Source organism: Dama dama, chromosome 26 (genome assembly GCF_033118175.1).
Source record: "Dama dama isolate Ldn47 chromosome 26, ASM3311817v1, whole genome shotgun sequence".
NCBI lineage: Eukaryota > Metazoa > Chordata > Mammalia > Artiodactyla > Cervidae > Dama > Dama dama.
The window spans coordinates 10,658,465-10,670,902 of record NC_083706.1 but is presented as its reverse complement, the minus strand read 5'-3'; positions in this window follow the sequence as shown (position 1 = coordinate 10,670,902).

Sequence of the window (12,438 nt, the reverse complement as noted above, 5' to 3'; positions counted from 1 at the left end):
CAGGTGTCAAAATTAGGAGGAGCATGAAACGGTCTGAAAAATAGGAGGAGCATGAATGGTGTTGGAAAACATGAATAGCCTGAAAAGGTGTGAAAAATATGAAGAGCTTCAAAAGGTATCAAAAATATAGGAGCATGAATCGGTCTGAAAAATAGGAGGAGCATGAAGTGGTGCTGGAAAACATGAATAGCCTGAAAAGGTGTGAAAATATGAAGAGCTTCAAAAGGTGTCAAAAATATGAGGAGCATAAAACGGTCTGAAAAATAGGAGGAGCATGAAACGGTCTGAAAAATAGGAGGAGCATGAAGCGGTGTTGAGAAACATGAAGAGCCTGAAAAGGTGTGAAAAATATGAAGTGCTTCAAATGGTGTGAAATACATGAGGAGCATGAAACGGTCTGAAAAATGGGAGGAGCATGAAGGTGTGCTCCAAAACATGAAGAGCCTGAAAAGGTGTGAAAAATATGAAGAGCTTCAAAAGGTGTCAAAAATATCAAGAACTTCAAAAGGTGTCAAAAATGAGATGAGCATGAAACGGTCTGAATAATAGGAGGAACATGAAGTGGTGTTGAAAAACATGAAGAGACTGAAAAGGTGTGAAAAATATGAAGTGCTTCAAATGGTGTGAAATACATGAGGAGCATGAAACGGTCTGAAAAATGGGAGGAGCATGAAGCTGTGCTCCAAAACATGAAGAGCCTGAAAAGGTGTGAAAAATATGAAGAGCTTCAAAAGGTGTAAAATATATGACGAGCATGAAACAGTCTGAAAATTAGTAGGAGCATATAGTGGTGTTGAAAAACATGAAGAGCCTGAAAAGGTGTGAAAAATATGAAGAGCTTCCAAAATTGACAAAATTATTAGGAGCATGAAACGGTCTGAAAAATAGGAGGAGCATGAAACGGTTGGAAAAATAGGAGGAGCATGAAACGGTGTTGAAAAACATGAAGAGCCGGAAAACGTGTGTAAAATAGGAGCAGCTTCAAAAGGTGTCAAAAATATGAGGTGCATGAAACGGTCAGAAAAATAGGAGGAGCATGAAGCGGTGTTCAAAAACATGAAGAGCCTGAAAATGTTTGAAATATTTGAAGAGCTTCAAAATTTGTCAGAAATATGAGGAGCATGAAATGGTCTGAAATATAGGAGGAGCATGAAACGGTGTTCAAAAACATGAAGAGCCTGAAATGTTGTGAAAAATATGAAGAGCTTCAAAAGGTGTGAAAAATATGAAGAGCTTCAAAATGTGTCAAAAATATGAGGAGCATGAAACGGTCTGAAATATAGGAGGAGCATGAAAGGGTGTTCAAAAACATTAAGAGCCTGCAATGGTGTGAAAAATATGAAGAGCTTCAAAAGCTGTCAAAAATATGAGGAGCATGAAACGGTCTGAAAAATAGGAGGAGCATGAAGCTGTGCTCAAATACATGAAGAGCCTGGGAAGGTGGGAAAAATATGAAGAGTTTCTAAATGTGTGAAAAATATGAGGAGCATGAACCGGTCTCAAAAATAGGAGGAGCATGAAGTGGTGTTGAAAAACATGAAGAGCCTGAAAAGGTGTGAAAAATATGAAGAGCTTCAAAAGGTGTCAATAATAAGAGGTGCGTGAAACAGTTTGAAATATAGGAGGAGCAAGAAACGATCTGAAAAATAGGAGGAGCATGAAGCGGTGTTGAAAAACATGAAGAGCCTGAAAAGGTGTGACAAATATAAAGAGATTCAAAAGGTGTGAAAAATATGAGGAGCATTAAACGGTCTGAAAAATAGGAGAAGCATGAAACGGTGTTAGAAACATGAAGAGCATGAAAAGGTGTGACAAATATAAAGAGATTCAAAAGGTGTGAAAAATATGAGGAGCATTAAACGGTCTGAAAAATAGGAGAAGCATGAAACGGTGTTAGAAACATGAAGAGCATGAAAAGGTGTGAAAAATATGAAGAGCTTCAAAAGGTGTGAAATATATGAAGAGCATGAAACGGTCTGAAAAATAGGAGGAGCATAAAGCGGTGTTCAAAACCATGAAGAGCCTGAAAAGGAGTGAATAATATGAAGAGCTTCAAAATGTGTCATAAATATGAGGAGCATGAAACCGTCTCAAAATTAGGAGGAGCAAGAAGCAGTGTTCAAAAATATGGAGAGCCTGAAAAGGTATGAGAAATATGAAGAGCCTCAAAAGGTGTGAAAAATATGAAGAGCTTCAAAAGTTGCCAAAAATATGAGGAGCATGAAACGTTCTGAAAATAGGAGGAGCATGAAGCGGTGTTGAAAAACATGAAGAGCCTGAAAAGGTGTTAAAAATATGAAGAGCTTCAAAAGATTTGAAAAATATGAGTAGCATGAACAGGTCTGAAAAATGGGAGGAGCATGAAGGTGTGCTCCAAAACATGAAGAGCCTGAAAAGGTGTGAAAAATATGAAGAGCTTCAAAAGGTGTGAAAAATATGAAGAGCTTCAAAAGGTGTGAAAAATGAGAGGAGCATGAAACGTTATGAAAAATAGAAGGAGCATGAAGCGGTGTTCTAAAACATCAAGAGGCTGAAAAGGTGTGGAAAATAGGAAGAGCTTCAAAAGGTGTCAAAAATATGAGGAGCATGAAAAGGTCTGAAAAATACGAGGAGCATGAAACGGTGTTGAAAAACATGAAGAGCCTGGAATGGTGCGAAAAATATGAAGAGCTTCAAAAGGTGTGAAAAATATGAAGAGCTTCAAAAGGTGTCAAAAATATGAGGAGCATGACACGGTCTGAAAAATAGGAGAAGCATGAAGCGGTGTTCAAAAACATGAAGAGGCTGGAATGGTGCGAAAAATATGAAGAGCTTCAAAAGATTTGAAAAATATGAAGAGCATGAAAAGTTCTGAAAAATACGAGGAGCATGAAGGGGTGTTTAAAAACATGACGATCCTGAAAAGGTGTGAAAAATATGAAGAGATTCAAAAGGTGTGAAAAATATCAAGAGCTTCAAGAGGTGTCAAAAATGAGATTAGCATGAAATGGTCTGAAAAATAGGAGGAACATGAAGTGGTGTTGAAAAACATGAAGAGACTGAAAAGGTGTGAAAAATATGAAGTGCTTCAAATGGTGTGAAATACATGAGGAGCATGAAAAGTTCTGAAAAATGGGAGGAGCATGAAGCGGTGTTTAAAAACATGAAGATCCTGAAAAGGTGTGAAAAATATGAAGAGCTTCAAAAGGTTTGAAAAATACCAATAGCTTCAAAAGGTGTCAAAAATGAGATGAGCATGAAACGGTCTGAATAATAGGAGGAATATGAAGTGGTGTTGAAAAAAATGAAGAGCCTGAAAAGGTGTGAAAAATATGAAGAGCTTCAAAAGGTGTGAAAAATATGAGGAACATGAAACAGTCTGAAATTTAGTAGGAGCATATAGCGGTGTTGAAAAATATGAAGAGCCTGAAAAGGTGTGAAAAATATGAAGAGCTTCCAAAATTGTCAAAAATATGAGGAGCATGAAACGGTCTGAAAAATAGGAGGAGCATGAAACGGTAGGAAAAATAGGAGGAACATGAAACGGTGTTGAAAAACATGAAGAGCCTGAAAACGTGTGGAAAATAGGAGGAGCTTCAAATTGTTTCAAAATATGAGGAGCATGAACGGTCTGAAAAATAGGAGGAGCATGAAGAGGTGTTGAAAAACATGAAGAGCTTCAAAAGGTGTGAAATATATGAAGAGCTTCAAAAGGTGTGAAAAATATGAAGAGCTTCAAAAGGTGTGAAATACCTGAGGAGAATGAAACGGTCTGAAAAATAGGAGGAGCATGAAGCAGTGTTAAAAACATGAAGAGCCTGTAAAAGTGTGAAAAATATGAAAAGCTTCAAAAGGTGTCAAAAATATGAGGATCATGAAACGGTCTGAAAAATAGGAGGAGCATGAAGCGGTGTTCAAAATATGCAGAGACAGAAAAGGTGTGAAAAATATGAAGAGATTCAAAAGTTGTCAAAAATATGAAGAGCATACAAAGGTCTGTAAAATAGGAGGAGCATGAAGAGGTGTTCAAAAACATGAAGAGCCTGAAAACGTCTGAAAAATATGAAGAGCTTCAAAAGGTGTCAAAAATATGAGGAACATGAAACGGTCTGAAAAATAGGAGGAGCATGAAGCGGTGTTCAAAAACATGAAGAGTCTGGAAAGGTGTGAATAATAGGAGGAGCTTCAAAAGGTGTCAAAAATATGAGGAGCATGAAACGGTCTGAAAAATAAGAGGAGCATGAAGTGGTGTTGAAAAACAAGAAGAGCCTGAAAAGGTGTGAAAAATATGAAAGGCTTCAAAAGGTGTCAAAAATATTTGGAGCATGAAAAGGTCTGAAAAATAGTAGCAGCAAGAAACGGTGTTCAAAAACATGAAGAGCCTGAGAAGGTGTGAAAAATATGAAGAGCTTCAAAAGGTGACAAAAATATTAACAGCATGAAACGTTCTGAAAAAAGGAGGAGCATGAGGCGGTGTTGAAAAACATGAAGAGACTGAAAAGGTGTGAAGAATATGAAGAGCTTCACAAGGTGTCAAATATATGAGGAGCACGAAACGGTCTGAAAAATAGGAGGAGCATGAAACGGTGTTCAAAAACATGAAGAGCCTGAAAAGGTGTGATACATGAAGAGCTTTAAAAGGTGTCAAATATATGAGGAGCATGAAACGGTCTGAAAATAGGAGGAGCATGAAACGGTGTTGAAAAACTTGAAAAGCATGAAAAGGTGTGAAAAATAAGAAGAGCTTCAAAAGATGTCAAATATATGAGGAGCAGGAAACGGTCTGAAAAATAGGAGAAGCATGAAATGGTGTTGAAAAACATGAAAAGCATGAAAAGGTGTGAAAAATAAGAAGAGCTTTAAAAGGTGTCAAATATGTGAGGAGCATGAAACGGTCGGAAAATAGGAGGAGCATGAAACGGTGTTGAAAAACATGAAAAGCATGAAAAGGTGTGAAAAATAAGAAGAGCTTCAAAAGATGTCAAATATATGAGGAGCAGGAAACGGTCTGAAAAATAGGAGGAGCATGAAACGGTGTTCAAAAACCTGAAGAGCCTGAAAAGGTGTGAAAAATATGAAGAGCATGAAAATGTGTGAAAAATAAGAGGAGCATAAACTGTGTTCAAAAACATGAAGATCTACAAAAGGTGTGAAAAATATGAAGAGCGTCAAAATGTCTCAAAGAAATGAGGAGCATGAAACGGTCTGAAAATAGAAGGAGCATGAAGAGGTGTTGAAAAACATGAAGAACCTGAAAAGGTTTGAAAAATATGAAAAGCTTCAAAATGTGTCAAAAATATGAGGAGCATGAAACGGTCTGAAAAATAGGAGGAGCATTAAGCGGTGTTGAAAAACATGAAGAACCTGAAAAGCTGTGAAAAATATGAAAAGCTTCAAAAGGTGTGAAAAATATGAGGAGCAGGAAACGATCTTAAAAATAGGAGGAGCATGAAATGGTGTTGAAAAACATGAAAAGCGTGAAAAGGTGTGAAAAATAAGAAGACCTTCAAAAGATGTCAAATATATGAGGAGCACGAAACGGTCTGAAAAATATGAGGAGCATGAAACGGTGTTCAAAAACTTGAAGAGCCTGAAAAGGTGTGAAATATATGAAGAGCTTTAAAAGGTGTCAAATATATGAGGAGCATGAAACGGTCTGAAAATAGGAGGAGCATGAAACGGTGTTGAAAAACATGAAAAGCATGAAAAAGTGTGAAAAATAAGAAGAGCTTCAAAAGATGTCAAATATATGAGGAGCAGGAAACGGTCTGAAAAATAGGAGGAGCATGAAACGGTGTTCAAAAACCTGAAGAGCCTGAAAAGGTGTGAAAAATATGAAGAGCATGAAAATGTGTGAAAAATATGAGGAGCATAAACTGTGTTCAAAAACATGAAGATCCACAAAAGGTGTGAAAAATATGAAGAGCTTCAAAATGTCTCAAAGAAATGAGGAGCATAAAACGGTTTGAAAATAGAAGGAGCATGAAGAGGTGTTCAAAAACATGAAGAGCCTGAAAAGGTGTGAAAAATATGAAGAGCTTCAAAATGTGTCAAAAATATGAGGAGCATGAAACGGTCTGAAAAATAGGAGGAGCATGAAGTGGTGTTGAAAAACATGAAGAGCCTGAAAAGGTGTTAAAAATATGAAGAGCTTCAAAAGGTGTCAAAAATATGAGGAGCATGAAAAGGTCTGGAAAATAGGAGGAGCATGAAGCGGTGTTGATAAAAGTGAAGAGCCTGAAAAGTTGTGAAAAATATGAAGTGCTTCCAAAGGTGTGAAAAATATGAAGAGCTTCAAAAGGTGTCAAAAAAATGACGAGCATGAAATGGTATGAAAAATAGAAGGAGCATGTAACGGTGTTCAAAAACATGAAGAGCCTGAAAAGGTGTGAAAAATATGAAAAGCTTCAAAAGGGATCAAAATTATGAGGGGCATGAAACGGTGTGAAAATGAGGAGGAGCTTGAAACAGTGTTCAAAAACATGAAGAGCCTGAAAAGGTGTGAAAAATATGAAGAGCCTAAAAAGGTGTCAAAAATATGAGCATCATGAAACGGTCTGAAAAATAGGAGGAGCATGAAGCGGTGTTGAAAAACTTGAAGAGCCTGAAAAGGTGTGAAAAACATGAAGAGCTTCAAAAGGTGTCAAATGTGAGATGAGCATGAAACCTTCTGAAAATTAGGAGGAGCATGAAACGGTGATTAAAATCATGAAGAATCTGAAAACGTGTGAAAAATATGAAGAGCTCCAAACGGTGTGAAAAATATCAGGAGCATGAAACGGTCTGAAAAAGATGAGGAGCATGAAGTGGTCTTCAAAAACATGTACAGCCTGAAAAGGTGTGAAAAATATGAAGAGCTTCAAAAGGTGTGAAAAACAGGAGGAACATGAAGCAGTGTTCAAAAATATGAAGAGCCTGAAAAGGTGTGAAAAATATGAAGTGCTTCAAAAGGTGTCAACAATATGAGGAGCATGAAACGGTCTGAAAAATAGGAGGAGTAAGAAGCAGTGTTGAAAAACAAGAAGAGACGGAAAAGGTGTGAAAAATATGAAGAGCTTCAAAACGTGTCAAAAATATGAGGAGCATGAAACGGTCTATAAAATAGGAGGAGCATGAAGCGGTGTTGAAAAACATGAAGAGCCTGAAAACGTGTGAAAAATATGAAGAGCTTCAAAAGGTATGAAAATATGAAGAGCTTCAAAAGTTGTCAAAAAAGAGATGAGCATGAAACGGTCTGAAAAATAGGAGAAGTAAGAAGCGTTACTGAAATACATGAAGAGCCTGAAAAGGTGTGAAAAATATGAAGTGCTTCAAAAGGTGTCAACAATATGAGGAGCATGAAACGGTTTGAAAAATAGGAGGAGCAAGAAGCGGTGTTGAAAAACAAAAAGAGACGGAAAAGGTGTGAAAAATATGAAGAGCTTCAAAAGGTGTCAACAATACGAGGAGCATTAAACGGTCTGAAAAATAGGAGGAGCATGAAACGGTGTTCAAAAACATGAAGAGCCTGAAAAAGTGTGAAAAATATGAAGAGCTAATGAAATTGTCAAAAATATGAGGAGCATGAAACGGTCTGAAAAATAGGAGGAGCATGAAACGGTGATCAAAAACATGAAGAGCCTGAAAACGTGTGAAAAATATGAAGAGCTTCAAACGGTGTGAAAAATATGAGGAGCATGAAACAGACTGAAAAAGATGAGGAGCATGAAGTGGTGTTCAAAAACATGTGCAGCCTGAAAAGCTGTGAAAAATATGAAGAGCTTCAAAAGGTGTGAAAATTAGGAGGAGCATGAAGCGTTGTTCAGAAACATGAAAAGCCTGAAAAGGTGTGAAAAATATGAAGAGCTTCAAAGGTGTCAAAAATATGAGGAGCATGAAACGGTCTGAAAAATAGGAGAAGTAAGAAGCGTTATTGAAATACATGAAGAGCCTGAAAACGTGTGAAGAATATGAAGAGCTCAAAAGGTGTGAAAAAAATGAAGAGCTTCAGAAGGTGTCAAAAATGAGATGAGAATGAAACGGCCTCAAAAATAGGAGGAGCAGGAAGTGGTGATCAGAAACATGGAGAGACTGAAAAGGTGTGAAAAATATGAAGAGCTTCAAAAGGTGTGAAATACATGAGGAGCATGAAACGGTCTGAAAAATAGGAGGAGCATGAAGAGGTGTTCAAAAACCTGAAGAGCCTGAAAAGGTGTGAAAAATATGAAGAGCTTCAAAAGGTGTGAAAAACAGGAGGAACATGAAGCGGTGTTCAAAAATATGAAGAGCCTGAACAGGTGTGAAAAATATGAAGTGCTTCAAAAGGTGTCAACAATATGAGGAGCATGAAACGGTCTGAAAAATAGGAGGAACAAGAAGCGGTGTTGAAAAACAAGAAGAGACGGAAAAGGTGTGAAAAATATGAAGAGCTTCAAAACGTGTCAAAAATATGAGGAGCACGAAACGGTCTGAAATATAGGAGGATCATCAAGCGGTGTTGAAAAACATGAAGAGCCTGAAAAGGAGTGATAAATGTGAAGAGCTTCAAAAGGTGTCAAAAATATGAGGAGCATGAAACGGTCTGAAAAATAGGAGGAGCATGAAAAGGTGATCAAAATCATGAAGAATCTGAAAACGTGTGAAAAATATGAAGAGCTTCAAACGGTGTGAAAAATATCAGGAGCATGAAACGGTCTGAAAAAGATGAGGAGCATGAAGTGGTCTTCAAAAACATGTACAGCCTGAAAAGGTGTGAAAAATATGAAGAGCTTCAAAAGGTGTGAAAAACAGGAGGAACATGAAAAGGTCTGAAAAATAGGAGTAGCATGAAGAGGTGTTCAAAAACATGAAGAGGCTGATAAGGTGTGAAAAACATGAAGAGCTTCAAAAAGTTTGAAAAATAGGAGGAGCATGAAGCGGTGTTAAAAAACATGAAGAGCCTAAAAAAGTGTGAAAAATATGAAGAGCTTATAAAATTGTCAAAAATATGAGGAGCATGAAACGGTCTGAAAAATAGCAGGAGCATGAAATGGTGATCAAAAACATGAAGAGCCTGAAAACGTGTGAAAAATATGAAGAGCTTATAAAATTGTCAAAAATATGAGGAGCATGAAGAGATGTTCAAAAACATGAAGAGGCTGATAAGGTGTGAAAAACATGAAGAGCTTCAAAAGGTTTGAAAAATAGGAGGAGCATGAAGCGGTGCTAAAAAACATGAAGAGCCTGAAAAAGTGTGAAAAATATGAAGAGCTTATAAAATTGTCAAAAATATGAGGAGCATGAAACCGTCTGAAAAATACGAGCAGCCTGAAACCGTCTGACAAATAGGAGGAGCATGAAGCGGTGTTCAAAAACATGAAGGGCCTGAAAACGTGTGAAAAATATGAAGAGCTTCAAAAGGAGTCAAAAATATGCGGAGCCTGAAATGATCTGAAAAATAGGAGGAGCATGAAGCGGAGTTGAAAAACATGAAGAGCCGGAAAAGGTGTGAAAAATGTGAAGAGCTTCAAAAGGTGTCAAAAATATGAGGAGCATGAAACGCTCTGAAATATAGGAGGATCATGAAGCGGTGTTGAAAAACATGAAGAGCCTGAAAAGGTGTGATAAATGTGAAGAGCTTCAAAAGGTGTCAAAAATATGAGGAGTATGAAACGGTCTGAAAAATAGGAGGAGCATGAAACGGTGATCAAAAACATGAAGAATCTGAAAACGTGTGAAAAATATGAAGAGCTTCAAACGGTGTGAAAATTATCAGGAGCATGAAACGGTCTGAGAAAGATGAGGAGCATGAAGTGGTCTTCAAAAACATGTACAGCCTGAAAAGGTGTGAAAAATATGAAGAGCTTCAATAGGTGTGAAAAACAGGAGGAACATGAACCGGCGTTCAAAAATATGAAGAGCCTGAAAAGGTGTGAAAAATATGAAGTGCTTCAAAAGGTGTCAACAATATGAGGAGCATGAAACGGTCTGAAAAATAGGAGGAGCAAGAAGCGGTGTTGAAAAACAAGAAGAGACGGAAAAGGTGTGAAAAATATGAAGAGCTTCAAAAGGTTTCAAAAATATGAGGAGCTTGAAATGGTCTGAAAAATAGGACGAGCATGAAACGGTGTTCAAAAACATGAAGAGCATGAAAAGGTGTGAAAATTATGAAGAGCTTCAAAAGGTGTGAAAAACATGAGGAGAATGAAACGGTCTGAAAAATAGGAGGAGCATGAAGCAGTGTTCAAAACATGAAGAGCCTGAAAAAGTGTGAAAAATATGAAGATCTTCAAAAGTTTGAAAAATATGAAGACCCTGAAAAGGTGTCAAAAATGAGATGAGCATGAAACAGTCTGAAAAGTAGGAGGAGCATGAAGTGTTGTTCAAAAAGGTGAAGAGCCTGAAAAGTTGTGAAAAATATGAAGAGCTTCAAAAGGTGTGAAATACCTGAGGAGCATGAAACGGTCTGAAAAATAGGAGGAGCATGAAGTGTTGTTCAAAACATGAAGAGCCTGAAAAAGTGTGAAAAATATGAAGAGCTTCAAAAAATGTCAAAAATATGAGGAGCATGAAATGGGCTCAAATATAGGAGAATCATGCAGCGGTGTTTAAAACTATAAACAGCATGAAAAAGTGTGAAAAACATGAAGAGCTTCAAAAGGTTTGAAAAATAGGAGGAGCATGAAGCGGTGCTCAAAAACATGAAGAGCCTGAAAAAGTGTGAAAAATATGAAGAGCTTATAAAATTGTCAAAAATATGAGGAGCATGAAGAGATGTTCAAAAACATGAAGAGGTTGATAAAGTGTGAAAAACATGAAGAGCTTCAAAAGGTTTGAAAAATAGGAGGAGCATGAAGCGGTGCTCAAAAACATGAAGAGCCTGAAAAAGTGTGAAAAATATGAAGAGCTTATAAAATTGTCAAAAATATGAGGAGCATGAAGAGATGTTCAAAAACATGAAGAGGCTGATAAGGTGTGAAAAACATGAAGAGCTTCAAAAGGTTTGAAAAATAGGAGGAGCATGAAGCGGTGTTCAAAAACATGAAGGGCCTGAAAACGTGTGAAAAATATGAAGAGCTTCAAAAGGAGTCAAAAATATGCGGAGCCTGAAACGATCTGAAAAATAGGAGGAGCATGAAGCGGTGTTGAAAAACATGAAGAGCCGGAAAAGGTGTGAAAAATAAGAGGAGCATGAAACGCTCTGAAATATAGGTGGATCATGAAGCGGTGTTGAAAAACATGAAGAGCCTGAAAAGGTCTGATAAATGTGAAGAGCTTCAAAAGGGGTCAAAAATATGAGGAGCATGAAACGGTCTGAAAAATAGGAGGAGCATGAAACGGTGATCAAAATCATGAAGAATCTGAAAACGTGTGAAAAATATGAAGAGCTTCAAATGGTGTGAAAAATATCAGGAGCATGAAACGGTCTGAAAAAGATGAGGAGCATGAAGTGGTCTTCAAAAACATGTACAGCCTGAAAAGTTGTGAAAAATATGAAGAGCTTCAAAAGGTGTGAAAAACAGGAAGAACATGAAAAGGTCTGAAAAATAGGAGTAGCATGAAGAGGTGTTCAAAAACATGAAGAGGCTGATAAGGTGTGAAAAACATGAAGAGCTTCAAAAAGTTTGAAAAATAGGAGGAGCATGAAGCGGTGTTAAAAAACATGAAGAGCCTAAAAAAGTGTGAAAAATATGAAGAGCTTATAAAATTGTCAAAAATATGAGGAGCATGAAACGGTCTGAAAAATAGCAGGAGCATGAAACGGTGATCAAAAACATGAAGAGCCTGAAAACGTGTGAAATATATGAAGAGCTTCAAACGGTGTGAAAAATGTGAGGAGCATGAAACAGACTGAAAAAGATGAGGAGCATGAATTCGTGTTCAAAAACATGTGCAGCCTGAAAAGCTGTGAAAAATATGAAGAGATTCAAAAGGTGTGAAAAATAGGAGGAGGATGAAGCGGTGTTCAGAAACATGAAAAGCCTGAAAATGTGTGAAAAATATGAAGAGTTTCAAAAGGAGGCAAAAATATGCGGAGCCTGAAATGATCTGAAAAATAGGAGGAGCATGAAGCGGAGTTGAAAAACATGAAGAGCCGGAAAAGGTGTGAAAAATGTGAAGAGCTTCAAAAGGTGTCAAAAATATGAGGAGCATGAAACGCTCTGAAATATAGGAGGATCATGAAGCGGTGTTGAAAAACATGAAGAGCCTGAAAAGGTGTGATAAATGTGAAGAGCTTCAAAAGGTGTCAAAAATATGAGGAGTATGAAACGGTCTGAAAAATAGGAGGAGCATGAAACGGTGATCAAAAACATGAAGAATCTGAAAACGTGTGAAAAATATGAAGAGCTTCAAACGGTGTGAAAATTATCAGGAGCATGAAACGGTCTGAGAAAGATGAGGAGCATGAAGTGGTCTTCAAAAACATGTACAGCCTGAAAAGGTGTGAAAAATATGAAGAGCTTCAATAGGTGTGAAAAACAGGAGGAACATGAACCGGCG